At 45.7% G+C, this 26,225-nt stretch overlaps 1 protein-coding gene across 7 annotated transcripts in view; it reads left to right on the top strand.

Annotated features, from left to right (window-relative positions):
- Nucleotides 1-26,225, top strand: part of HAUS4 (HAUS augmin like complex subunit 4) — an 845,169-nt gene that overhangs the window by 262,560 nt on the left and 556,384 nt on the right. The gene's annotated exons all lie outside the window — the stretch shown is intronic.

Below are 26,225 nucleotides of genomic sequence, written 5' to 3' on the forward strand. Positions count from 1 at the left end.
CGATCCCTTACATGACTGAAGATATTCTGTGTTCATGTATACAATGAAAATTGCTCGATGGAGAACTACGATTAAAATAATCTATCTTTTCCATCCTCTTCTTTTATATATGAAATGGCTAAACACCTGCCCTGCAATTCTCATTCATGCTTTCCCATAACACAAATGTTAGTCAACTTGAAGAATTTGTGCAAGTAATTGTTCCAGCTTCTGTGGCGTACCAGAGGGAGGGGTCAAATGACTTGGTGACAGATTTACTGATCTTTTATTTAAATAAAAAGGAACTCGAGTTTAGCCATATTTGTATGAGGGAAGCTCGCTACCTATCAAAACTAACTGTAAGGGTGCTCATCAAAGTCCAAAATAAAAGTCTGCCGTCCGGATCCTAATTACTAACTGGCCCTACCACCTTAGAAAAACAAACTGAAAGGAGGAGACAAGGACATGGTCTCTAGGTTAGACTTCTGCCTGGCCCAACACTTGAGTTTTCTCAACAGTTCACCAAGTTCAACAATACTTCATATCTTTCTTGCAGACCTTGGTTCAAAAGAAAGGTTCTTCAACACATTTTTGCATACGACTCACATCCTGACACAGCTCTTTCTCTGCTCTACTGTTCTATTTCTGATACTCTTGATGCTCTTGCCCCCGTCAAGAGGATCCGTTTGAAGTCCAAAGCCAAGTGCAATTCCTGGTATGACTCCGACCTAGATACATTTCAACGTAAGTGTAGGGCGGCTGAGAGGACATGTAGGGCTTCTTGTTCATCCTCTGACAGACTGGCTTGTCGCCTTCTCCAAAGGCAATACCGACTCTGTCCTCACCAAGAAGAGAGTCCACATTCAAGCCGTGTCTCTGTGGCATCTAACAACTCTGTAACGCTCACCTGATTCCCGCAGAGGCGCCGGTCTTGACTGGGTGAATGCCGTATCTTCAAAGGTGATGTGTAACACACGGTTGGCTCTTTGGGCTGGACCTCTGTGCACTGTATGTCTGACTCGAAGAGTAAGATGTCTGCAGATAGAAAATATGGGGTTATTGGGTGCCTCTCTCCTCTTCCCTTTCTCTTCTCCTGTAGAACCCCAAAGGTTAATGCCCTCACCTTAGGTAAGTGAACGCCGAGCTCTCCATCTGCCTCGGGGCAGGGTGCCGTAACCAGTTTCTTCACTGGATAAGGGTGCAGGCCTCAGAGGACTGCTGTCCGTCGTTAACTGCACGAACGGTAAGTTCTGGGCACTTCAAATGTCTTAAAAGTCTTTTGTAATGATATCTCTTGTTTTGCAGGGTTCCGGCGATGGCGGGCTGATGAGAGTTGAGGAATAGAAGCGCCTGGAAGCACGTAAGTAAGCGCTTGTAGCCTGCTTCACGATGCGCACTAACTGTCCCTTTTATCTTGCAGGTACAAGTTCGGAGCTTTAGAGAAGCTGAAGGGTGCTGGAATACCCACTGGATTCGGCGTGGGAAGGAGTAATGGCACGTGAGTAATAAAGTTGCCCAATGTCTTTAAACGCACCTTCTTTTGTCTTTCAGATGCGGGATGCAGCGCCGAAGGCCTCCGGAGCGTGCGAAGAGCAGGTAAGCTTTTGTCTTTCAGATGCCGGAATGCAGCGCGAGGCGTTGGTGACAGCCGATGGACCAGGTAAGAGATGCGCTGCCACTGAAGACCGTAGTGCTAACCTGTTCTTTCTTTGTCTTTACAGGTGCTGCTGAAGACTGGATTCCAGGATGGTAAGCCTTTGTTCCCTTAGGCCCAGGGTCAGAAGCAGAAGACACGATGAGCGTTCTGCTGCAGAGAATGCAGAATAACGCAAAGCAAGAATCATCCATCGGGTGTGGTTTAAATAGCCTCCTGTAGTGCTTAGGTGTCTCCTTCCACAGCCACGCCTAGGTAAGGAAAGAGTTCCTGCTTTCCAGAAGAGTTCCAGTGTTCTGAACCTAGGGAGTGGCTCCTGCCCCACCCAATAGGAAAAGTAGTCCCAAACAGAAGAGGATCAGGGGTTCAACTGCCAGGTAAGTAAGCAGCATGGTCTGCTGCAGGTAAATCCACCCAAGCATTATGAGCCCGGCGCTTCCAGCGCTGGGACTGGGCATCTTTATGAGCCTGGTGCCACTGGCGCCAGGACAGGGTCCAAAAGGTCCCAATTGGGACTGGCTGGCACTCGGAACCGGGGTTATGGGTCTGCTTCCAAGGGAGTCGGGCAAGTCCTGATCTTTTGGAAGCAGAGATCATGACACTCTGCTGAAAGGAGCTGGCCAACCCTGCTGCAGTCTCTACCCCTCCTGCTGCCTCCCAGACTCTTTGCAATGCCCTTGCCTCCCACTTTATCTCAAAAACACAGGACATTCTGTCCACCCTCTCCTCTCACACCCTTCCCCTCCCCTCCCCGTCTGCATGATGACCCTCCTTCAGCCACCCTGTCACCCACTTTCTCATCCTTTCCTCTTTTCTCCCTTGATGAGGTCACTAGACAAGTCCGATCTATGAAAGCCTGATCAAAACAGGGTCATCTCTGTTAATCTAAAATTATCAAGGGCCACGTCAATACCCTTGCTCCGGCCCTTGCTGATTTCTGCAACCACTCTTTGCCTCAGGAACCTTCCCCTCCCCTCTGAAGCATTCCCTTGTGCATCCTTTTCGAATGGATTGTGTCCTCCCATGTATTCCTCATCTATGATATTCGTATCTCGCCAGCTTTGCTGCTTCGGAAAAATAGTTCTCGGCAGAGGGCGCTGTGCACGAGGTTGTGGCATTGATGTCCCTTGACGGTCTTCGTAGCGTGTCGACGTCACCAGCAGTATAAGTAGCCTGTGCCGCGCCCGTTGCCCTCAGTTAATCGAGTTAACGACGCGCTTCGTGTTTTCCTCAGGAAAATGTTATCATCTTTGACCCCTTCCACTCCTAAGACGGGGTTTAAAGAGTTCCGACTGCGATTCTAAAATGTCGATCACAGACCCTCACTGTGTCTGCCTTTTGGTGTTTAGGTTCGGAGAAGTCTGGTGAGTTGAAGCACTTGAATCAGCATAAGCACTCGAAGAGGTCTCGTTCTAGGAATAGATTGAGACGTTCTTCGTCTTCTTCCAAGAAGGCGAAGAGGAGACATAATCTCCCTCTTCTTCGTCAGATACCTCTACTGAGGTTGTACGATGTCCGACTAGGTCGGATTCCCCTAGAAAATGGGAAGAATTTAGAGTGCACATGATGTTGTTTGAGAATGGGGTCCCAGCCCCCTCAAAGAAACCTCGAAAGAGTCAGACCCCGGTCGCTCCTTTGGATGACGCAGGAAGGTCAGAAACTACTTCGGCTAAGACCAGTAGTCAGTTGGAAACTTCGACATTCTCAATCCGACGTTAAAACGTCAAAGGTTCCTCGTAGGTCGAGTGATTCTCCGACACCGGCTAAGAAGCATAAACCATCGAAGCACTCGACGAGTTAATCAACGCCGTCGGCTTTGATTGCTTCGACGCCAAAGGAGACATTGACTCCATTATCGAAGACGTCATCAACTCCTACGAAGATTCATTGGATTCCCTCGAGGCAAATTCAAGAGAAAAGGTACACACCTTTACCGAAATCAAACGTTTTTTAAGTCTGTTCTCTTTTTTTTGAGGAAGAAAGCGCCTCAGAGAAAGTTTTCTCCATTTGGAGTAACACTTGGTACTAGAGATGTACCAGAGGAATTGATTGACCCCGAGTCAAGAATGAGGGATCTTTGTGACACCATTCACTTTGCCAGTGGCCTTGGTACGTCACCAGAGTTAGATTTTGCAAAACCTGATCCAGCAGAACATGCAGACTCGGGATACAGGAACCTGATGAACAGGACTGCTGACTATATGGGTTGGGGTAGCTCCTCACCGACCTTTGAACAGGATGACATGACCGACATCCTGGACCAGGGCCGCCAAAAACATCCAGTTCTTTCTTTTCATAGGGCTCTTCAAAGAACAGTGGTAGCAAACTGAGAGGCTCCTGAATCTGGGCAGGCAGTCAATAAAAACTTTCCCAAAAAGTATAGACCATCAAGCTGTGACCCTGATTATCTTAGTAAGCACCCTACGCCTGAGAGTCTAGTGGTCCAAGCTGCAACTTTCACAAGACAGTCAGCATATCCATCTATCCACCCGGATAGAGATGATACAAAAAGTGGACGCTTAGGCTCGCAAGGTGTTTACCTCGGGCAGTATGGCCCTTAAATCCGCTAATGTTACCTGTACCCTGGGCAGGTTCACCCATTCCCTGTGGGGGATTGTGTTATGGCGGTGGCCGAACATATTCGAGAAGACGAAGAAAGGGAAGGCTTTCTGAATATTGTTAAAGATGGCAAGGAGGCAATGGGAGAGTCTCTCCAATCAGGACTAGATACTGCTGACAGCATCAGCAGATCCATGGCTGCAAGCGCAGTACTGCACAGATTTGCGTGGTTGAAGTTTGGTTTTGCACCAGACGTGCAGGCCAAACTACTCAACATGCCTTTTGACGGCACGAGGCTGTTCGGCAGTAAAGCAGATGAGAGCTTAGCGAAACTGCAGACCTCCAAAGCGGCGGCTAAGTCCCTTCGCGCCTCTATGCAATAACCTGAAAAACCTTATTCGGGCTTATCTTCCTGGAGAGGTTGTTATTTTCGATACTACTCCTCATTTGGTATAGGAAGAGGACAGGCTGTGCAGAAAGGTCAAAGTAAGTTACCTCGTGGTTGACGAGGTGCGAAATCAGCCTCAGCAGTGGCATCTTTGCCCTCAGCCGCTCCTGCAGCCGCCTTCAAGTCCCTCTGACACCTTGTCACTCAAGACCCCCCCCCCCCGGTGGGAGGAAGAATCTCCCAGCATCTGAATGAATGGCGGGGCATTATTTAAGATGCTTGGGCACTGGAAAAAGTAGCTCAAGGTTACTGCCTTCCCTTCCTAAAAAGGCCTCAGGACCATCCACCGGAAAATTCCAGATCCGCTCCTGTTGCAGGAAATGTTAACCCTGCTAGAGATAGTTGCAATAGAACATGTACTTTCTCATCCCAAAGAAGAATGGAGGACTGAGACCCATCTTGGACTTAAACTTGAAAAAGTTTCTCAGGAAGGACAAGTTCAAGATGGTAACCCTTTCTCAGATCCTTCAGGCACTCCAAGACTGGTTGGTATCATTGGACCTTCAGGATGCTTACTTTCATGTGCCAATCCATCTCAAGCACAGAGTACCCGAGGTTCGCGGTTGGCAGTTCTTACTATCGGTTTCGAGTTCTGCCATTCGGGCTGACCTCCGCCCAAGGGTTTTCACCAAGCTGATGGCGGTTGTGGCAGCGAGTTTCAGGAGAGGGGGGGGGGGGTTTCACATCTACCCCTACCTGGACGATTGGTTGATCAGGGCTCGGTCCTCCGAACAAGCTCAGGAATATCTCTCAATCACCTGCCACTCCCTACACAGAATGGGCTTCTCCCTCAATTACAAGAAGTCCCATATGGTACCATTTCAAAGACTCCCAATTTATCAGAGCAGTCCTGGATACTTCCTCTGGGAAAGCCTCGGCTCACGAGGTGAGAGCTCATCACATTCTGCAGATGGTAACAAAGTTCCAGAATGCCCAGCATCTGCCGGCCTTTGATTTTCTGAGGTTGCTCGGTCTCATGGCATCCTACATTCTTCTGGTGCCAGAGGCCCGATTGAGGATGAGATCCCTTGAATGGGCCCTGAAGACTCAGTGGTCCCAATTCTCGGGGAATATATCGGATCTTCTGCAAGTTCCGAGCACAGTTGCTCAGGATCTTTTATGGTGGGCTTGCAACGACAATAAGGAGAATTCTCTTTTTGGCAACCATGGCAGGAGATAATGGTAGTGACGGACGCCTCGCTCACGAGGTGGGGAGCCCACACCAACGATCTGACAATCAGCGGTCGTTGGTCTCCATCGGAGTCCAAACTACACATCAACCTTTTGGAGCTGAGGGCAATCAGACTAGCGTTGAAGGCCTTCCTGCCCTCTCTACGGGGAAAGAGTATCCTGATAATGACGGACAACACAGTGGCCATGTACTACCTCAACAAGAGAGGTGGTGTGGGTCACTACCACTGTGCAGAGAGGCAATGCAGCTGTGGTTCTGGGCAATACAAGAAGGAATCTCGGACGGTTTACCTAGCCGGAGAGCAGAACACAGCGGCGGACACTCTGAGCAGGTAGAGTAGTCTCCCACGAGTGGGAACTAGCTCAGGAAGTCCTTCAATAGATCTTCACCCTTTGGGGAACCCCTCAGGTGGATCTGTTCACGACCGGTGCCAACCGGAAGTGCGAACTGTACTGCTCAAGGGAATTTCCTCCGAGAGGAGCTCTAGGAGATGCGTTCGTGGTGGGCAGGGAGTTTCCACTTCTGTAGGCGTTTCCTCCAGTGCCCGTGGTTCCTCACGTAATTGGGAGGTTAAGAAAGTTCGAGAAAACCATGATCCTAATTGCCCCGGATTGGGCAAGGAGGGCGTGGTACCCAGACCTTCTGGATATGTCCATCTGCCCTCCAATACGTCTTCCACAAAGAGACGATCTTCTCTCGCAAGAGGAAGGTTGGGTTCTCAATCCAGAGGTCAAGACACTCAACCTTTACGCATGGTTTCTGAGAGGTTGAGATATAAGGATTGGGACCTCCTGGACGACGTAATGGACGTAATGGAGATTTTGCTTTCTGCCAGAAGGCCAGCAACTAAATGCTTGTACTGGTGTTGGAATACATTCAGTAACTGGTGCAAGGATAAGAATGTGGACCCTTTTCAATGTGGCACTCCTATGGTGCCATCTTGTGTTTTACATTTGGCCAATCTGGGGCTCCAGGTTGGAACAATAAAATGATACCTGGCAGCGCTTTCCATTTTAAGCGCTCCTCTGAAGAAGTTTCCTTTTTCAAGATTCCATTGATTATCCAATTTTTTAAAGGGCTCACCAACGTGTACCCTCCAGTACCATTTCATGTCCCTGCTTGGGATTTGAATCTTGTGTTGAAATGTCTAACTTGTATACCTTTTGAGCCTTTACATTCCTGTGCTTTAAGGCTTTTAACACTTAAAACTGCCCTTCTTGTGGCTTTAACATCAGCCTGCAGGGTTAGTGAGTTACAGGCTCCCTCATGCAAACCTCTGTATACTACCGTTCACAAGGACAAGGTAGTACTTCGAGTTAAACCTTCTTTCTTGCCGAAAGTAGTTTCTAACTTTCACTTGTCACAGAAAATAACACTCCCAACTATCTACCCTCCTCCTCATTTGGGCAAGGAAGAGGAGAGGTTAGACAGACTGGACCCAAAAAGGGCTCTGAGTTGTTATATAGCAAGAATGTCAAAATTGCGCCAGGATGACCAGCTTTTCGTGCGTTATACCGGTCCTAAACTGGGATTAGCGGTGACAAAACAAACTATATCCCGCTGGATTACTTTGGCTTTTGTGGAGTGTTACAGGATAGCCCGGAAAGACCCGCCGGAAGGGCTTTGTGCCCATTCCACGAGGGTTATAGCAACATCCGCGGCTGTTCAGAGGGGAGTCCCTGCACTTGATATCTGTTCAGCTGCAACATGGGCATCAATACATACTTTTGATAAGTATTATTGCTTAGACGCCTCTTCTTCCCATGAGGGATTGTTTACAAAAGCTGTACTTCATTCTATCCATGATAAAACTAAATAGTACTCCCACCTCCTAAATTATCACTGCTATGGGAGTCTTTCATAGATGAGGACTACGTGGGAGGAACATCCAGTCGAAAGAACGTTACCAGTTGGTAAGTAACTAGTTCTTCTCAAGAAACCCACAGCTGATCTTTCTTGTCCGGCTAACTATCGCCTACTTTTCATTACTCCTTTTCTTGGCAAACCCCTGGAAAAGCTGCCCATCTCTCAGCTTAATCTTCATTCAAATTCTGTTGGCTTTCTCCACGACCACCAGTCTTGCTTCAGAGCTGCCAGAAGCACGGAAACTCCTCTCCTGAACATCCGTGAAGAGCTGCTCTCCAACCTTGACTCTAGCATTCCCTCTGTCCTCATCCTTCCCGATCTCTCTTCTTCCATCGACACTGTCAACCATACCATCCTGCTCAACCGTCTCCGTGATAACCTGGGTATCACTGATCAGGCTCTGGCATGGCTGACCTCTTTCCTCAACGATCGACCCTCCCAGGTCCAACTTGGGTCCTTCCCATCATCCATCTCCCTCTCTACCTGTGGGGGTTCCCCAGGGGTATAACCTCTCTTCCTGGCTTTTCAACCAATTCCTGGCAACTCTTGCCCACTGCATTGCCTTTTTCTGTTCAAATTTCCAGTGCTATCCTGACGATATTTAACACATTTTCATGCTGCCCTCGGCTACCTCCTCTCCTTCTCTAATCTCCGATTGCCTAACTTCCATTCAAGATTGGTGTGCCTCCAGCGATCTTTGTCTGAATGGCAGCAAGCTGGAGATCCTCCTCATTGGCACACCTTCACACACCTTTCCCCTCACTCTCTGGCCGGCCTCCCTTCGCCCCCCTCCCACCCCCACCTGCGAGGCTAAGAACCTCTGGTTCATCTTTGACTCCACTTTTTCCTTCTCCGCCCACATCTCTGATGTCTGTAAAAAGTAAAACTTCCTATTGCACCTCCTCAGAGGCACTCTGCCTTTTCTTTGCTTCCTCCAGAAGCTCACTGTCTCCCAAGCTCTGGTTCTCTCTAGGTTGGACTATTGTAACAGCCTCTTCCTAAGTCTATCCGCCTATACTCTCCGCCCTCTGCAACTAATCCAGAACAGGACTGCAAGACTTGTCCTTGGTCACAAGCCCTGGGATCGTATCTCTCCAGCCCTGAAATCTCTCCATTGGCTCCCAGTGGATGCAAGGATTAAATTCAAAACCCTCTGCATTGTCCACAAGGCTTTCCGGGGGCCTGGGTGCAAAATACCTTCAGCTATCCCTGCACAAATACCTCCCTTCTCAAGCTCTTCGCTCCTCTACCTCTAACTCCCTCAGGGTCAGTCGTTTTTCAAAGAAATGAGTTGGGGTTAGATCACGGTCTTCGGCTGGGGCCTCCCTCTGGAAACACCTCCCTGCCACTCCTAAACTTGAGGAGAACCATCTCCGGCTCCGGAAGCACCTCAAGACCTTTCTCCTTGCTTCTGCTTTCTCCCCCCGCCCCCCCACAATTCCCCCTCGCCTCTGCTGATCTGTTCTCTCTCGGAATTGTGCACCTGGCCTACCCTCTGTCTTCTGGGCCGAAGTACCTGTTCACCCTGCCATCCTCCCGCTCTGCCTCCGGTCCACCCCTGCACTGGTGTCTTGTTCAAATGGATTGTGTCCTCCCACATATTCCTCATCTTGTGATAAGTCGTATCCCAGCTCTGCTGCTTCAGAATTTTTTTTTCACCAGAGGGCGCAGTGTTTGAGGCCACAGAGTCGTAGTCCCTTGAGGGCTGCTGTCTAGTGTCGAGGTCATCTGCTGTATAAAGGGCTCGAGAAGCGCCCGTTACCTCAGTTCCGCTTTTCCGACGCAACTGCTTCGGGTTACGAATGGCGCATCAGATTTGTCCTCGACGATGTCCTCCTCATCTACTCCCACCACACCCAAGACAGGGTTTAAGAAATGTCAGAAGTGTGGTAGGTAAATGTCGATAACCGACCCCCATCGGAATTGCCTATGGTGCCTCAGCCCAGACCATCGGGTTGACAAGTGCGGTTCCTGTCAGGCCATGTCCAATTAGGCTCTTAGGGAATGTAGTGGTAAGCTGGCGGTGGGGGAGGAAACTTACAAGTCTTCTAAAAGACAAAAGCATTCGGATGAATCCAGTCGAAAAACTCATGAGTCGAGGAGGTCGGGATCAAAGAATCACTCGGGGGAAATCCTCCTCGTCTTCGGCTAAAAAGTCAAAGCGACGTCACAGGTCTTCTTCCTCCTCTGAGAGGAGAGTAACTTATCCATCAAAGCACGATTACCCAGAAAAATAGGAGGCCTTTAGTGCTTCGATGCTTAAAATATTCAAGAAAGTGGCCCAGACCCCCTCGAAGTTGCCACATGGTGATCATGTCTCTACCCACTCTAAAACTGACAGAGGAAAATAAATATCTAAACACGCGAGAGTTGAAAAGGAGTTGAGTGTCTTCAAGGGAAAGTTTCCCGATGCCTCGTACCAAGTCAAAACCTCTGGTGCATAAATCGGGGTTAGCGGAATCGACATCGAAGCCAAAACTCGACTCGACAGTCGACGACCATAGCGTCGAAACCGCAGACGAAAATGGCGTTGACACCTTTGGCTGTATCGAAGCCTCCTTCGACATCGTCAACCAGCGTCTTCTTTATCGACGCCTTCTTAAATTCCAAGACCCAAGTCGACGCCATTGTCCATACCTAGGTCGATTCCTCCTTTACCCGAAAAAGCTTTCCATCCTCAACCTAGACAGGAATTTTTCAGATCCATGTCATCCATTTTTGAAGAACACTCCCCTGAAGAGAATGTCACTTCAGCTGGGGTTAGGTTTGGAGCCAGAGCGGTCCCTGAAGAGCTAGTGGACACAAATTCTAAAATTACAGATCTTTGACTGTCTCCAAAATGCCAGTGGTTTAGACACTTCACCTGAAGTGGATTTTGAAAGACCAGACCCTACAGATCATGCTGATCCTAGTTATAGGAATCTTATGGGGAGGGTCATTGATTTTATGGGTTGGAAGGCAGCTTCCCCAGATTTCGACCAGGATGACATGAACGACATCCTGAGTGAAGGTCCTTTAAAAGATCCTGTTCTTCCATTCCATAAGGCACTGCAAAAAAGGGTGATGGTAAATTGGAATACTGCTGATTCTATTTCAGCAGTAAACTAGAAACTTGTACCAAAATATAGGCCATCTTTAACAGATCCAGAATATTTAAACATCCCTCCCCTGAAAGTCTAGTGGTTCAAGCTGCAACCTCCACTAGGCAATCAGCTTACCCATCAATACCACCAGACAGGGATGATCAAAAAGTTGAGGCTTGGGCCCGGAAAGTTTTTTTCTTCAGGCAGCATGGCCCTTAAATCGACTAATGTCACTTGCACATTAGCAAGATTTACTTATACCCTGTGGGACTGCATGTCATCAGTGGCTGAACGCATCCCGGAAGGTGAGTAATGGGCTGGTTTCCTGGCTATAGTAAAAGATGGTAAACAGGCTATGGAGGAATGCCTTCAGTCAGCACTGGACACTGCGGATAGTGTAAGCAGGTCCATGGCATCTAGCACGGTCCTACGCAGGTTTGCATTTCTAAGGAAATCTGGCTTTGCACCTGATGTGGAATCTAGATTACTTAATATGCCCTTTGACTGCTTGAGGTTGTTTGGCAGCAAGGCAGACGAGAGCTTAGAGAAGCTGCAGACCTAAAAAGCAGCAGAAAAATCACTTAGTGCCGCTATAAGGCAACCTCAAAAACACTCTTACGCAGGCTCATCTTCCTGGAAGAGTCGCTCTTTTCGCTTTTATTCCTCTTTTGGAAAAGGGAGGGGGCAGGCCAGTCAGAGAGGCCAACAGAGAAAACCCTTTCGTGGTGGAAAAGGGAGGAGGTGCTAGATCAGCCACAGCAGCGGCTAATACCTCCTCAGCCACTGCTGTAGCCGCTGCAAAGCTGCTTTGAGGTCTTCACCCACAAGACCCCGGTGGGAGGCAGAATCACTCTGTATCTGGATGAATGGCAGAGCATTACGTCAGATGCCTGGGCACTAGAGATAGTGACCCATGGTTACTGTCTTCCTTTTCATCAAAGACCTCAAGATCATCCACCGGGAGCCAACTCTGTAAAAATTCCAGACCCGTTCCTTGTGCAGGAGATTTTAATCCTGCTAGAGAAAGGTGCAATAGAACATGTACCTGTAGTGGAAAGGAACAAGGGTTGGTACTCCCCTTATTTTCTCATCCCCAAAAAGTACGGAGGATTGAGACCCATCTTGGACTGAAGAAAATTGAACAAATTCCTCAGGAAGGGCAAGTTCAAGATGGTGACCCTTTCTCAGATCCTTCAGGCTCTTCAGCTTCAGGATTGGCTGGTTTCATTGGATCTTCAGGCTGCTTACTTTCATGTGCCTATCCATCTCAAGCACAGGAAGTACCTGAGATTCGCAATTGGTGGTTCTCATTATCAGTTTCGGGTTCTACCATTTGGGCTGACTTCCGCCTCAAGGGTTTTCACCAAACTGATGGCGGTGGTGGCAGCGAGTATCAGAAGAAGGGGGATTCACGTCTACCCTTATCTGGACGATTGCCTAATCAGGGCGTGTTCACCCGAACGTGCCCAGGAACTTCTGGCCTTGACCTGCCACTTCTTACACAGTCTGGGCTTCTCCCCGAGGAGAGAGTTTACCACATTCTGCAGATGGTAATGAAGTTTCAAAATGCCCAACATTTACCGGCATTTGACTTTCTAAGGTTGCTAGGCCTCATGGTATCCTGCATTTTTCTGGTGCCAGAGGCCAGATTGAGGATGAGATCCCTTCAATGGGCCCTAGGGACTCAATGGCCCCAGTTTTCGGGGGAGATGTCAGATCTTCTGTAAGTCTCGACCAAAGTGACTCAAGATCTTCTATGGTGGGCTTGCAAGGAGAATATCCTTGAGGGGGAACCTTTTTGGCAACCATGGCTGGCGATAACGGTAGTGACAGACGCCTCGCTCACGAGGTGGAGAGCCCACACCAACGGTCTGACAATCGGCGGTCGTTGGTCCCCATCGGAGTCCAAACTACATATCAACCTTTTGGAGCTGAGGGCAATCAGACTAGCGCTGAAAGATTTTCTGCCCTCTGTACAGGGAAAGAATGTCCTGATAATGACGGACAACACAGTGGCCATGTACTACCTCAACAAAAGAGGAGGCGTAGGATCACTCCCACTGTGCAGAGAGGCAATGCAGCTCTGGTTCTGGGCAATGCAAGAAGGAATTTCTCTATCGGCAGTTCACCTAGCCGGAGCGCTGAACACGGCGGCGGACGTTCTGAGCAGGCAGAGCACAGTCTCCCACTAATGGGAACTAGCTCAGGAAGTCTTTCAAGAGATCTTCACCCTTTGGGGAACCCCTCAAGTGGATCTGTTTGTGACCGGTGCCAACTGGAAGTGCGAACTGTACTGCTCAAGGGAATTTCCCCCAAGAGGCGCTCTAGGGGTCGTGTTCGTAGTGGACTGGGTATTTCCACTCCTTTACGCGTTTCCTCCTATCCCCGTGATTCCTCCAGTAATTAGGAGGTTGAGAAATTTCAGGAAAACCATGATCCTAATTGCCCTGCATTGGACCAAGAGGACGTGTTACCCGGACCTTCTGGACATGTCCATCTGCCCTCCAATACTACTTCCACAGAGAGGATCTTCTCGCGCAAGAGGAAGGTTGGGTTCTCCATCCAGAGGTCGAGACACTTGGCCTTTACGCATGGTTTCTGAGAGGCTAAGATATAAGGATTGGGACCTCCCGAATGACGTAATGGAGATTTTGCTTTCGGCCAGAAGGCCAGCAACAAAATCCCTGTATCAGTGTCATTGGAATAAGTTCAGTAACTGGTGCAGGGATAAGAATGTGGATGCATTCCTTTGTGATACTCCAACAGTACTTTCTTTTCTCATACACTTAACCAATTTTGGGCTCCAAGTTGGTACTATAAAAGGATATTTGGCAGCGCTATCTATCTTCAGCGCTCCTCGTAGGAGGTGTGCTAATTTTAAAATGCCTTTAGTCATCCAATTCTTGAAAGGGCTGACAAATGTATACCCTCCAACACCTTTTCAGGTGCCCATCTGGGATTTGAATCTAGTCTTAAAATTTCTCATGTGTGCCCCTTTCGAACCTTTACATTCTTGCCCATTAAGACTTCTCACTCTTAAAACATTTCTGTTGGTGGCTATAACATCAGCCCGCTGGGTAAGTGAGTTGCAGGCACTGTCTTGTAAGCGTCCTCACACCATTTTCCATAAGGACAAAGTTATTCTAAAAGTCAAACGATCTTTCTTGCCTAAAATAGTTTGATTTTCATCTGTCACAAAAAATTACCTTACCTTATTTTTATCCTCCTCACGCTAGTAAGGAAGAAGAAAGATTGCATAGACTGGACCCAAAAAGGGCTCTGTTTCTACATTTTCAGATTGGCAAATCGTCAATGTGCCCAACTATTTGTTGGATATACTGGACGCAAATTGGCCCTTGGAGTGTCTAAACAAACTCTATCCAGATGGATAATTCTAGCAATCTCTGAATGCTATAAATTGGATGGGAAAGAGCCCCCGGATGGATTAAGGGCTCATTCAACTAGAGGCATGGCAACTTCCACAGCTCTTCAGAGGGGTGTTCCGGTGAAGGATATTTGTGCTGCGGCCACCTGGTCGTCAATGCACACCTTTGTGAAGCACTATTGCTTGGATTCCACTTCATATCAAGGAGAACTCTTTGCAAAAGCTGCCCTTCATTCAGTCCATAACTAAAATTTCTAGTACTCCCACCACCAAATTTACCACTGCTATGGGAGTCTATCATAAGATGAGGAATACGTGGGAGGACACAATCCATTAGAAGAACAAATTACTTACCAACTGTAACGTTCTTTCGATTGGATGTTCCTCCCACGTATTCCTCACCGACCCTCACAACCTACCCCTCTGTACAGTTTACGCCTGTTGCACTCTAATTTCCTTAAGAGCCTGAGGACATAAGACCTGATCAGCTGATGCGACCATGAACACCGTAAAAACAGAACGGAGGTAACGGGGGCTGCTCGAGCCCTTTATACAGCGGATGATGTCGACGCTCGACGGTGGCCCACGAGGGACTACGACTCTGCGGCCTCAAACACAGCGCCATCTGGTGAAAAAAAAATTCTGACGCAGCAGAGCTGGGATACGAGTTATCATAAGATGAGGAATACGTGGGAGGAACATCCAATCGAAAGAACATTACAGTTGGTAAGTAACTTGTTCATCTGTACCAGGTGTCCAGTCAAAGGATCGACTGAAAAGGGCTGAATGACAAAATGGTGGAGTCAAAAGGACCGAAAACAAAAGGGTCAATTTTTTTTTATTTTTTTGGATGTATATTTTTTTTATGGGCTTCAGTATAGGTAAAAAGTGTTTTTTATACCAAAAACAGGGGTTGGGAGGGGGGGGGTTGGGGGCCCAAAAAAAAGGACCCTTTTTCGGTCCTTTTGACTCGACCCTTGTCATTTGATCCTTTTCATTCGATCCTTTAACCTATAATCTCTGTACCATACATTCCCCCCACCCCCACCCCCCGCTTTCTTCCTGAACTTATTAGACATACCCAATATGTTGCCTTCACTCAGAACTTGCCCTCGCTGGCTGCACTACTCCTAATTTGTTGTCTTTATTATTTATTTATTATCTGGTTTTCTCCTTTGCTCCACACTTTCCACGCCCCCCCCCCACATTCGCTCTCCCATGCACTTGCGCATTCTCAATGTCACTGGGCCTAGTAAGATTGTTGTTTTTGTTCTCGCCTGTTCCCCTCCCTTGCTTGGTTGCGCTCTGAAACACTTGTGTATGAGCGCAATATAAATAAAATATCAGTATCAAAGATGGCAATGTCTCCAATTCTGGCTCCTAACGCACCATTTCCATTGAGTCTTCCTTATAAAAGTATACTGTGGGATATGCTTATGCCATCATTTGTAAGATCAGTTTTCGTATGCGCGTACCACAGAAGTTCAAGAGCACTTTTAAGTACACTCTTTCTAGTCCATTTTTAGTTTTGGTCTCACAAATATGGAAGGCGATGCAAGATTAGCTTAATTACTTGCAGCCCAAGTTACCTGTGTCCTTTTGATATTCTCACTTGTGCATATAAGTAATCCAGAGTCAGTGTGGTCATGGTTCCGAATGATGATTTCCTTATTGATGGGGAGATATTTCAAGTGTCCTCTTGTGATGGCTTAGTAAAACCAACCTTTAGTGTTTGGCATGGTTACCATTGAGTTGGTCCTTATTCACACAACGGTAGTTATTTTTGAGCAGTATGGCTTCACTCTTGGAAGAGGTGGTACTAAGGGACAGGTAATCGCACATTAGCACACACATTTGTACTGAAAGTTGTACTCCTATTTAAAGACATCTGTACAGTTGAGGTAGGCACTTATTTTGTACACACTGTGCTTATATTTTAAAGGGTCTAAAGGAGACACATATTCATTTAAAAACAATATTGCATACTTTACAGTAGAAAATATATATTTGACGTATTAAAAAGTTTGGCCATAGAATGTAATGGAACAAACTGTAGACAGCTGATATATATTGGAATGTATATATAGTGGAATGTATGGATTACCTGTGTTTCCCTGTTGCTTGAAGGGGGGGGTGGACTCCACTAGAAAATGTCCATGCTGAGGTCGAGAAGAGCAAGGGTGTAGAGGTGAAACAAACTCTGCTGCAGTGAATGGCATGGTCAGGCAGAGCTTGAAGCCGGATTCAGTCAAAGATGAAACAAGCAATGGATCAGAATATCCTAAAACCGCTGAAGTATGATCCAGACTGTTGGAAGTGGTTGAGGAAGCCCAAAAGTTGCAGGTACAGAGGTCTGTTCGGCAGGAGTTGTAGTTTTGGTCATATTGACGATTCCTGATGCAGGGCCTGCAAGTTGAGCTCTAGATATAGCTAGGTGAAGAAAACAGCACTGGCAATGATGGCTCACCCCTTAAAGGCAATCCATAAGGAGCCAGACACAAATGATGAAACGGAAGCAAGGAAACATAATGGTGACATTTTTAAAAACTTGTTATGGGGATACTCTGCTGAAGGTTAAGAGCTACAGGCCAGTAAGCGGGACTGTCCCACACATAGGAGCTGCTGTAAAATCAGAGCAAAGATGTCCCACAATGAAGCAGGAGGATTATACTGACTTGGTTTCCAGCTGTGCAAAAGGGACTCTCACTTCAGATCCAGTTGGTACCACTGGTCCAGGAATCTTCAGTGGAGTACCAGAATGCTGAAGGCATGGGTGTGCCATTGAATTTTGCAAGCTGAAAGAAAATTAAGATCTTAGTGGAATTGGTACACACACACAGACAGTCTCTACCCTTCAGGGGGGATCAGTATTTAGCATTCCAACCAGCTATGAGGAGTTTCTGTGAAGTCTGATAGCTCCAGAATATTTCAAGATAAAGATTTGTAGAATTGCCCAGGATCTCCCTACATATACACAGTGGGCTGAGGATTAGGGCAGCCCACCAAATTCACAGCTGTGCATCCTTTTAAGCGTTGGTGGCCATTCAGATGAACAACTTTCATGGGCACACGCATAGATGTTGATTAACCTATCTGAGAGACTCTCATGCAGTCCAAGCCAGATACCTGACATAACAGGGATGCCTTTGTGAGTTCTAGAAAGAAGCCATTTTTCATGGACCAAACTTTCAAAGACCACAAAGAAAATGGCTGGGGTGTAGGACTTGCAAAATGTATTGCTAGTCACTTTTCACCTGTTGAGGGAGCAAATGGCTACCAACACAGCAAAAGGCTACAGAGTGATGTAGTCAACTTGAAACTCAATGCTGCCACCATCAAACTTTCTGGTTGTGATAACCTACCCGCCGACAAAATGTGGTGGTCTGTGAGCCTGCTCACATAGCCATATAGGTTTCTAAGGACACCCCAGCAAAAATTAGTTGGTTTTCTTTGTCAGCAAAAATGGAAGTCTGGCTGCCAAATGGCCAGCAAACGGGTTAAAGGACTACTATGCATTCTCCTTCTCAGACGGCATACTCTTGGTTTAGGCCACCTTTCTGTAGTTGGCTCTGCAGTTAAATTAACATTCGGGAAATTATAGCTGGACCATATGTAGACACAGCAGCAATTTAAGAACACTTTTCTGCCGGGATTGCTAGAGCACCATCCTGAACCCCTCTCACACCCAACATGATTCACTCTGTAGTCTATATTACTCTACCACTGCCTTGGAATCCCAAAACCTAGTTGTAGCTCAACACATCGTTCTGTACATAGTAACTCAAACAGTGCATGTATATTGGACTAGCACACACTTATACAAAACACCCTGCTTCTGCCTACCATCCTTCTGCATTTCTATCTTTCACTTTCACTGCCCTTCCTTTTCTTCACTTCTGCTCATGCTCCCCTTCAAGGCAGTCTAGTCAACCCAGGCAGGGGCGCAATAGGCCTCGGACAAGGATCAGCGCTTTGAAAAACTGAGTTGGTTCATCTGCAGTACAAAAGCATTAGTAACCCAACATTTATCCACTCAACCAACACACCTGCTTTCTGTACATCCTGTCCGCGCTCATTGTCCGAGAATACATTTGGCTCTGGCTTTCCTTTGATTGTAGATCCCTGGTGCGTTCTGTGAAACTTGGAACTCATTGTGCCTCTCCATATCGGTATAGGTGGGCTTTTAGGTAAGGGGTGAGTCTGTGGGGGGGGGGTGTAAGGCAAGGGACATTCATTTCACATGTTGCTATGTCTTCTAGCAGAAGGTGTGGAAAAAAGATTTCAATTTGTTGAAGTATTCGCTTTTGTGACTGAATATTCAATCTCTAGCTTGCCTTATGGATCAGGTAATCCCTCTCACTTGGTCATGGGCGAAATTGATTCCTCAATATTGATGGATTTCCTTCTATGAAGTAGCCTGTCTCTTTGAGGAAGTGTTTGCTCTGTGGATGACTTATTTATAAAATATACCCTCTGTTGATAGTGTTCCATTTCTGGCTAACCAGTTATCTTCTGTGACAAATCACAAGGTGTCATCACTTTCCCCAAAGGGGAGCACCTTCTCATGAGGCTAGCGAGGTAAGGCTGCTACCCAATATTCCCCCTCGGGGTGGTTTAATGCGGGAGAACCACATGGGGAGGAACTCCCTCCTTGGGGACAAAGATTACCATCTTGGGGTTAGCCCAGAGAATAATAAAACATCCCTACATACTCTATCCCATCCTTCCAACCCCAACATACTTGTTGAAAGCAGAACCATATACTACTGTGATGGAAAATCAACAAATGGCCTCAAACACAAGACGAGGAAGAACACAGACTGCTCCCAATACAGTTACTAAAATGAGGTGGTCAGAGGAGGCATAGAGATCAACCTGAAGTAACAAGGGACTTTGACAACCCGCCCCTCAAGAACGGGCTACATTGTATTAAAACTGACAATGGTCTAGGAAAGTCGTCAACCCCAGCGCAGAGCTCAGATGCAGCACTTGCTGGGAGAAGCAACAGATGTGGAGAGTGTTCAATGTGGGAAATCTAAAATCTGGTTGCAGACCCGAGGAGAACGCCGGCAGTCGGCCGCGCAAGTCCGCAGCGGGTTATGCAGCAGCGGACCCATGCATGACGGCAAGGGCAAGAAGAGTTGGTCCGCCCAGCAGCTGGAGACAGACTAGGGAAGCCGAGCCAGCCGAGAAGATAGACTGCAATCCCTGAAAGCCCAGGGTGACCTACCAAAGCCCGAAAGCAGGTAATGGCTGTTATGGGAGAGCCGGAGGGGACATGGGGACGCAGGCAGGAGACATGCAAGCAATCCTTACCTGGCTTCATACAAGGAATACCGCTGGCCGACTTCTGAATGCCCGAGATTGCATCCAACCTCCTCGTACCAGTGGGGAAGAATCCCACTGGGGAAGGGTTTGGGTCCCTTTCCACCATGACAGTGGGGAAAGAAGCCCACTGTTCAGAAGAGTAAGGTCTGGCACTCTGTCCACCATAACAGTGGGGAAGAGGAGACCACTGGCCATACAAGAAGGGTCTGGGACCCCAACAGAAGTAAACCAAAGCATAGAGAAAGTCTTTGTCACTATAGTGGCGGAAATAAGTCAACTAGTTACAAGAGAAGGGTATGGGATCCCAACATGAATGAGTGAAACTCTTAAACGCTTCCTCGTCACAGTGGTCAAGAGGAAACGCTAAAGCTCAGAGAAGGGTCTAGGATCCTAACAAGATTTGGGACATTGTTGAAAACAAGTCACAGTGGCAAAGTGTGTATCAAGCTGGAAGCAGTAATAAAAGAACTGTATTAAACAATACCAGTAGAAGGGAGTCCTCCTCATGCTGGAAGAAAGACGAGGATCCAAAATTAGGAGCCCTCCCGTCCCCAGCACTTTGTCATAAATCCATCTAATGATGGTTCAACAAATTTTGATTGCGTATATAGATACTTGAACAGTAATTTTCTGATTAGGTTAATAATAAAGATAAATATTCAGTAGTTTCGTAAAAAAAAAACAAGAGGAGGTTTTAATTAATGTCACAATAAATTTACCATAGAGACTTAGAGTGAAAAAGCCAAAATGATTGTCTACAGAGAAATATGAAAACAATAAACCTTGGTAGTCCATTAATACATTGTGTGGCTGACACGTTTTGGGATACATATCCCTTCTTCTTGAGCCTAGTAGATTTGGACTGCAAAACCTAAATAAACATGAAAGACCGTTTCAATAGACATATTCATCACATGTTAAATACTGAACATAGTGGTCACTATTAATCTCACATCACAGTTACATAAAGGGGTATACCCTGTCAGGTGTAGTTTAGAGATCGCTGTCAAAGGTATTCATGAGAGTCATCCCGTCTATGGGGGTCCCAACTGAGGCCAGTGCAACAAGGAATGCCCATTTTTTGCATCAAAAATTAGTTAAAAATATGCTAATGGTTGCCTGTCAGTAAAACCAGTCTCCAGAGAATGTATGTAGGCAATTCAAACGGTGGCATACCTTAAGTATGGTCAAGGTGGAGACTGAGGAATCACTCAAAGTATGGTGAATTCATGTCTTCCAATTTTTCCCACCAACCAGTGGAAGAAATACTCATCTCAAGCGTGCAAGGTGCCTATAAGTAAAACACAAATGGAGTGGTTCTGAAGGTTTGAATGTTGATTAAACATGCAGCTAGAGGAGAAAATATTGCTGTTTTTAAAAGGATACACACTAAAAATAAAGAGCTCTAGGGACAAGGGTCCCTTATAGATATCAACAGGATGGGGCCATTAGAGTATGGTTGGTGCTAAAAAGAAGGGCGATGTGTAAATCTACGGCTTACCTTAAAGGATGCAAGCTAAATCGGGAGTTTTAGCGAGTGAATTCACTGCTGGCATGGAGGTTTAAATGTGTCCCGTAGTGCCTTAGTGAGCCAGAGTATAATATTCTATATGGGGGAAAATAAAGGAAACAAAAGATTCAGTATGCTCTCCAGACGAAAAGATCTAGGAGGCCTATATCTATATTAAGTAAGGCGCCATTGAGGACGTATTCTATTTACCTCTGTTAAGTGGTTACGAAGCATCCACACGAATGCGTGTGAAGAGAGAGCCGCAATTGCGGCAAAATGATACTCGAACGCGAGCGTCTCCCGACCAAAAGGATGCGCTCCTCGTACAGACTCTGGTGGGTCTAATCGTCTCCCTGGCAACCCACTACACAGACAACAGCCCATCCAAGACCGAGCATGTGTGTGGTAAACATTTTAGAGGTTGCACTGCAAAGCAGAAAAATGCCTACTGCAGTATATCCACAATGTCTAAACATCATTGGAAGACTGAATTGAGTAAAGAAAAACAAAACGGCCTAGAAAAAATGAAACCATTATCCACGTTAGTTGAAAAAGAAGACCGATCAATTATGTGAATCAACTTTGACAAATGAATATGTGGGCTAAGCAATATTGCCACATCCGGGATCCTTGCAGTTAGAAGCACAATTTCATAGTTTCTGTATCATAATACAGGTTATACAGATCAAATGATTATATGTATAATGCACTGGTGTCCCAGCGGGAACCCCCCAAAAAAGAGTGACCTAAATACCCTCCACCAACAAATGTGTTATATAATGAACATATAACACGTTGTAGGGCATAATTAACGAACAGTGGGCCGGTCAACATGTCCCGGACTAATTAGACCTTAACAGCTGTTCCACTGTGGATGACGGGTAATGACATTTAATATGTCTATTTGAGTAACTCACTATAATATAAAATACAGTTCAGTCTATTAAAGAAATAGAAAGAAAAAAGAAGGAAAAAAGATTTAAGTAAGGTGTGGACTAGTCAAAGATGTCCTTACTCAAAAATAGTTTAAACCTGAGGGGACAATGAAAAAAATATATCTAAATACGCTACAGTGTACCAACACCATTGTTCTACAGGAGAACATGGGATATGGTCAAGTTCAGATAAAACACCTCCGGGAAAACTCCTCATTAAGCCCTTGTGAGTTAAGTGTGTCTAGTTGATGTATCCAAAATTTCTCCCTGCGGGAGAGGATAGATTGGTAGTCTCCCCCTCTGTATGGTTTCTTGACGACCTCCAAAACTTGGAACTTGATCTGGGCCACCGTGTGATGGTGTTCCATAAAATGTCTTGCCAATGGAGATTTAGTGTTTTTACATCTGATGTTGGATTTATGCTCGGTTATTCTTTCCTTCACCGCTCTTGTGGTCTGGCCCACGTACAGTTTGCCACATGGGCATTTGATTGTGTAGATGACTCCTGCCGACATGCAGGTCGCGTAGTCTGAGTTTAAATTTCTTACCCGTGAGGGGATGTGATATATTTTCACTCTTAATCACATTGTTACAATGGGAACAACCCAAGCATGGGAATGTGCCCTTCTTTCTTGTTTGAAGAAGCATTTGTTTGTCTTTGGGGGGTTTTTCGGCTCTCACAAGTTAATCCCTCAGGTTCTGTCCTCTTTTGAAGGCCATCATTGGGTATTTGGGAAATAGTCTTTCCAGTAGTGGATCATTATGGAGAATACTCCACTGTTTCTTGATTGCTCTACCCACTTGGAAACTTTGTCGGGAGTATTTAGAAATGTAAAGTAGTGGAGTCTTTGTTTTTAATTTTAGGCGTGAGAAGTTGTTCCTTACTTATATTAGAGGATCTCTCCTTTGCGTCTTCCAAAACAGGTTGTGGGTATCCCCTCTTTTCAAATTTGTCCAACAGCTTGGTGCATTTAACGTCCAGTCCTGCTGGGTCAGAGACAATTCTCTTCAATCTTAGAATTTGGCTGTAGGGCAAACTACTTAGCATTGTCTTTGGATGAAAACTCGAGAAGTGTAGTAAATTGACTATTTCCCAAATACCCAATGATGGCCTTCAAAAGAGGACAGAATCTGAGGGATAAATGTGTGAGAGCTGAAAAATCCCTCAAAGACAAACAAATGCTTCTTCAAACAAGAAAGAAGGGCACATTCCCATGCTTGGGTTTCTTCCCATTGTAACAATGTGATTAAGAGTGAAAATATATCACATCCCCTCACGGGTAAGAAATTTAAACTCAGAGACTGCGCGACCTGCATGTCGACAGGAGTCATCTACGCAATCAAATGCCCATGTGGCAAACTGTACATGGGCCAGACCACAAGAGCGGTGAAGGAAAGAATAACCGAGCATAAATCCAACATCAGATGTAAAAACACTAAATCTCCATTGGCAAGACATTATATGGAACACCATCACACGGTGGCCCAGATCAAGTTCCAAATTTTGGAGGTCGTCAAACCATACAGAGGGGGAGACTACCAATCTATCCTCTCCCGCAGGGAGAAATTTTGGATACATCAACTAGACACACTTAACCCACAAGGGCTTAATGAGGAGTTTTCCCGGAGATGTTTTATCTGAACTTGACCATATCCCATGTTCTCCTGTAGAACAATGGTGTTAGTACACTGTAGCGTATTTCAATATCTTTTTTTCATTGTCCCCTCAGGTTTAAACTATTTTTGAGTAAGGACATCTTTGACTAGTCCACACCTTACTGTGAATCTTTTTTCCTTCTTTTTTCTTTTTGTTTCTTTAATAGACTGAACTGTATTTTATGTTATAGTGAGTTACTCAAATAGACATATTAAATGTCATTACTCGTCCACAGTGGAACAGCTGTTAAGGTCTAATTAGTCCGGGACATGTTGACCGGCCCACCGTTCGTTAATTATGCCCTACAACGTGTTATATGTTCATTATATAACACATTTGTTGGTAAAGGGTATTTAGGTCACTCTTTTTTTGGGGGGTTCCCGCTGGGACACCAGTGCATTATACATATAATCATTTGATCTGTATAACCTGTATTATGATACAGAAACTATGAAATTGTGCTTCTACTTGCAAGGATCCCAGATGTGGCAATATTGCTTAGCCCACATATTAATTTGTCAAAGTTGATTCACATAATTGATCTGGTCTTCTTTTTCAACTAACGTGGATAATTGTTTCATTTTTTCGAGGCTGTTTTGTTTTTCTTTACTCGATTCAGTCTTCCAATGATGTTTAGACATTGTGGATATACTGCAATAGGCATTTTTCTGCTTTGCAGTGCAACCTCTAAAATGTTTACCACACACATGCTCGGTCTTGGATGGGCTGTTGTCTGTGTAGTGGGTTGCCAGGGAGACGATTAGAGCCACCAGAGTCTGTACGAGGAGCGCATCCTTTTGGTCGGGAGACGCTCCCACTCGAGTATCATTTTGCCGCAATTGCGGCTCTCTCTTCACACGCATTCGTGTAGATGCTTCGTAACCACGTAACAGAGGTAAATAGAATACATCCTCAATGGCGCCTTACTTAATATAGATATAGGCCTCCTAGATCTTTTCGTCTGGAGAGCATACTGAATCTTTTGTTTCCTTTATTTTCCCCATATAGAATATTATACTCTGGTTCACTAAGGCACTACGGGACACATTTAAACCTCCATGCCAGCAGTGAATTCACTCGCTAAAACTCCCGATTTAGCTTGCATCCTTTAAGGTAAGCCGTAGGTTTACACATGGCCCTTCTTTTTAGCGCCAACCATACTCTAATGGCCCCATCCTGTTGATATCTATAAGGGACCCTTGTCCCTAGAGCTCTTTATTTTTAGTGTGTATCCTTATAAAAACAGCAATATTTTATCCTCTAGCTGCATGTTTAATCAACATTCAAACCTTCAGAACCACTCCATTTGTGTTTTACTTATAGGCACCTTGCACGCTTGAGATGAGTATTTCTTCCACTGGTTGGTGGGAAAAATTGGAAGACATGAATTCACCATACTTTGAGTGATTCCTCAGTCTCCACCTTGACCATACTTAAGGTATGCCACCGTTTGAATTGCCTACATACATTCTCTGGAGACTGGTTTTACTGACAGGCAATCATTAGCATATTTTTAACTACTTTTTGATGCAAAAAATGGGCATTCCTTGTTGCACTGGCCTCAGTTGGGACCCCCATAGACGGGATGACTCTCATGAATACCTTTGACAGTGATCTCTAAACTACACCTGACAGGGTATACCCCTATATGTAACTTTGATGTGAGATTAATAGTGACCACTATGTTCAGTGTTTAACATGTGATGAATATGTCTATTGAAACGGTCTTTCATGTTTATTTAGGTTTTGCAGTCCAAATCTACTAGGCTCAAGAAGAAGGGATATGTATCCCAAAACGCGTCAGCCACACAATGTATAAATGGACTATCATGGTTTATTGTTTTCATGTTTCTCTGTAGACAATCATTTTGGCTTTTTCACTCTAAGTCTCTAGGGTAAATTTATTGTGACAATTAAAACCTCCTCCTTTTGGTTTTTTTTTACGAAACTACTGAAAATGTATCTTTATTAACCTAATCAGAAAATTACTGTTCAAGTATCTATATACGCAATCAAAATTTGTTGAACCATCATTAGATGGATTTATGACAGAGTGCAGGGGACGGGAGGGCTCCTAATTTTGGATCCTCGTCTTTCTTCCTACATATACTGTTGTTGTGACCCTGATCCAGGTTCACGTTTCCTCCCCGCACCTCAAAATAATATTTACATTTCTACATATCATTGAGCAAATTAATTTCCAACTATATAATACTAGGGAGTGCTTCTACTGATCCATCCTTTTTCATAGTCCTCCTCGTGCTACCGAATGGAGTTCTTCCCCCTGGCCTTGTTGTGAATTGTACCAAGTCATACCAGGGCAAGGGAGTGATTCCCCTTGGTTTTATTGAAAATTGTACAGAGCCACACCAGGGGAAGGGAGCCATTCTCCTGGGGAGAACATAGTGGAAGGACTCTCTAAAACCTGCAAGCCAGGGGAAGGGAGTCATTCCCTTTTTGTTTTTGAAGGAACAGTTTGTTGAAGCCCATCCAAGAAGCAGAAGAAGTGAGCCATTCTCCTTAATGAAGGAACTTTCTGTGAGTTTACCTTTTTAGTTGTATTATGAGGGACTGAAGTAGGATGGTAAAATTTACTTTGATGGATGTTCTGACATACCCTTTCAGTATT

Source organism: Ambystoma mexicanum, chromosome 13 (assembly GCF_040938575.1).
Source record: "Ambystoma mexicanum isolate Mex_15411 chromosome 13, UKY_AmexF1_1, whole genome shotgun sequence".
Classification (NCBI taxonomy): domain Eukaryota; kingdom Metazoa; phylum Chordata; class Amphibia; order Caudata; family Ambystomatidae; genus Ambystoma; species Ambystoma mexicanum.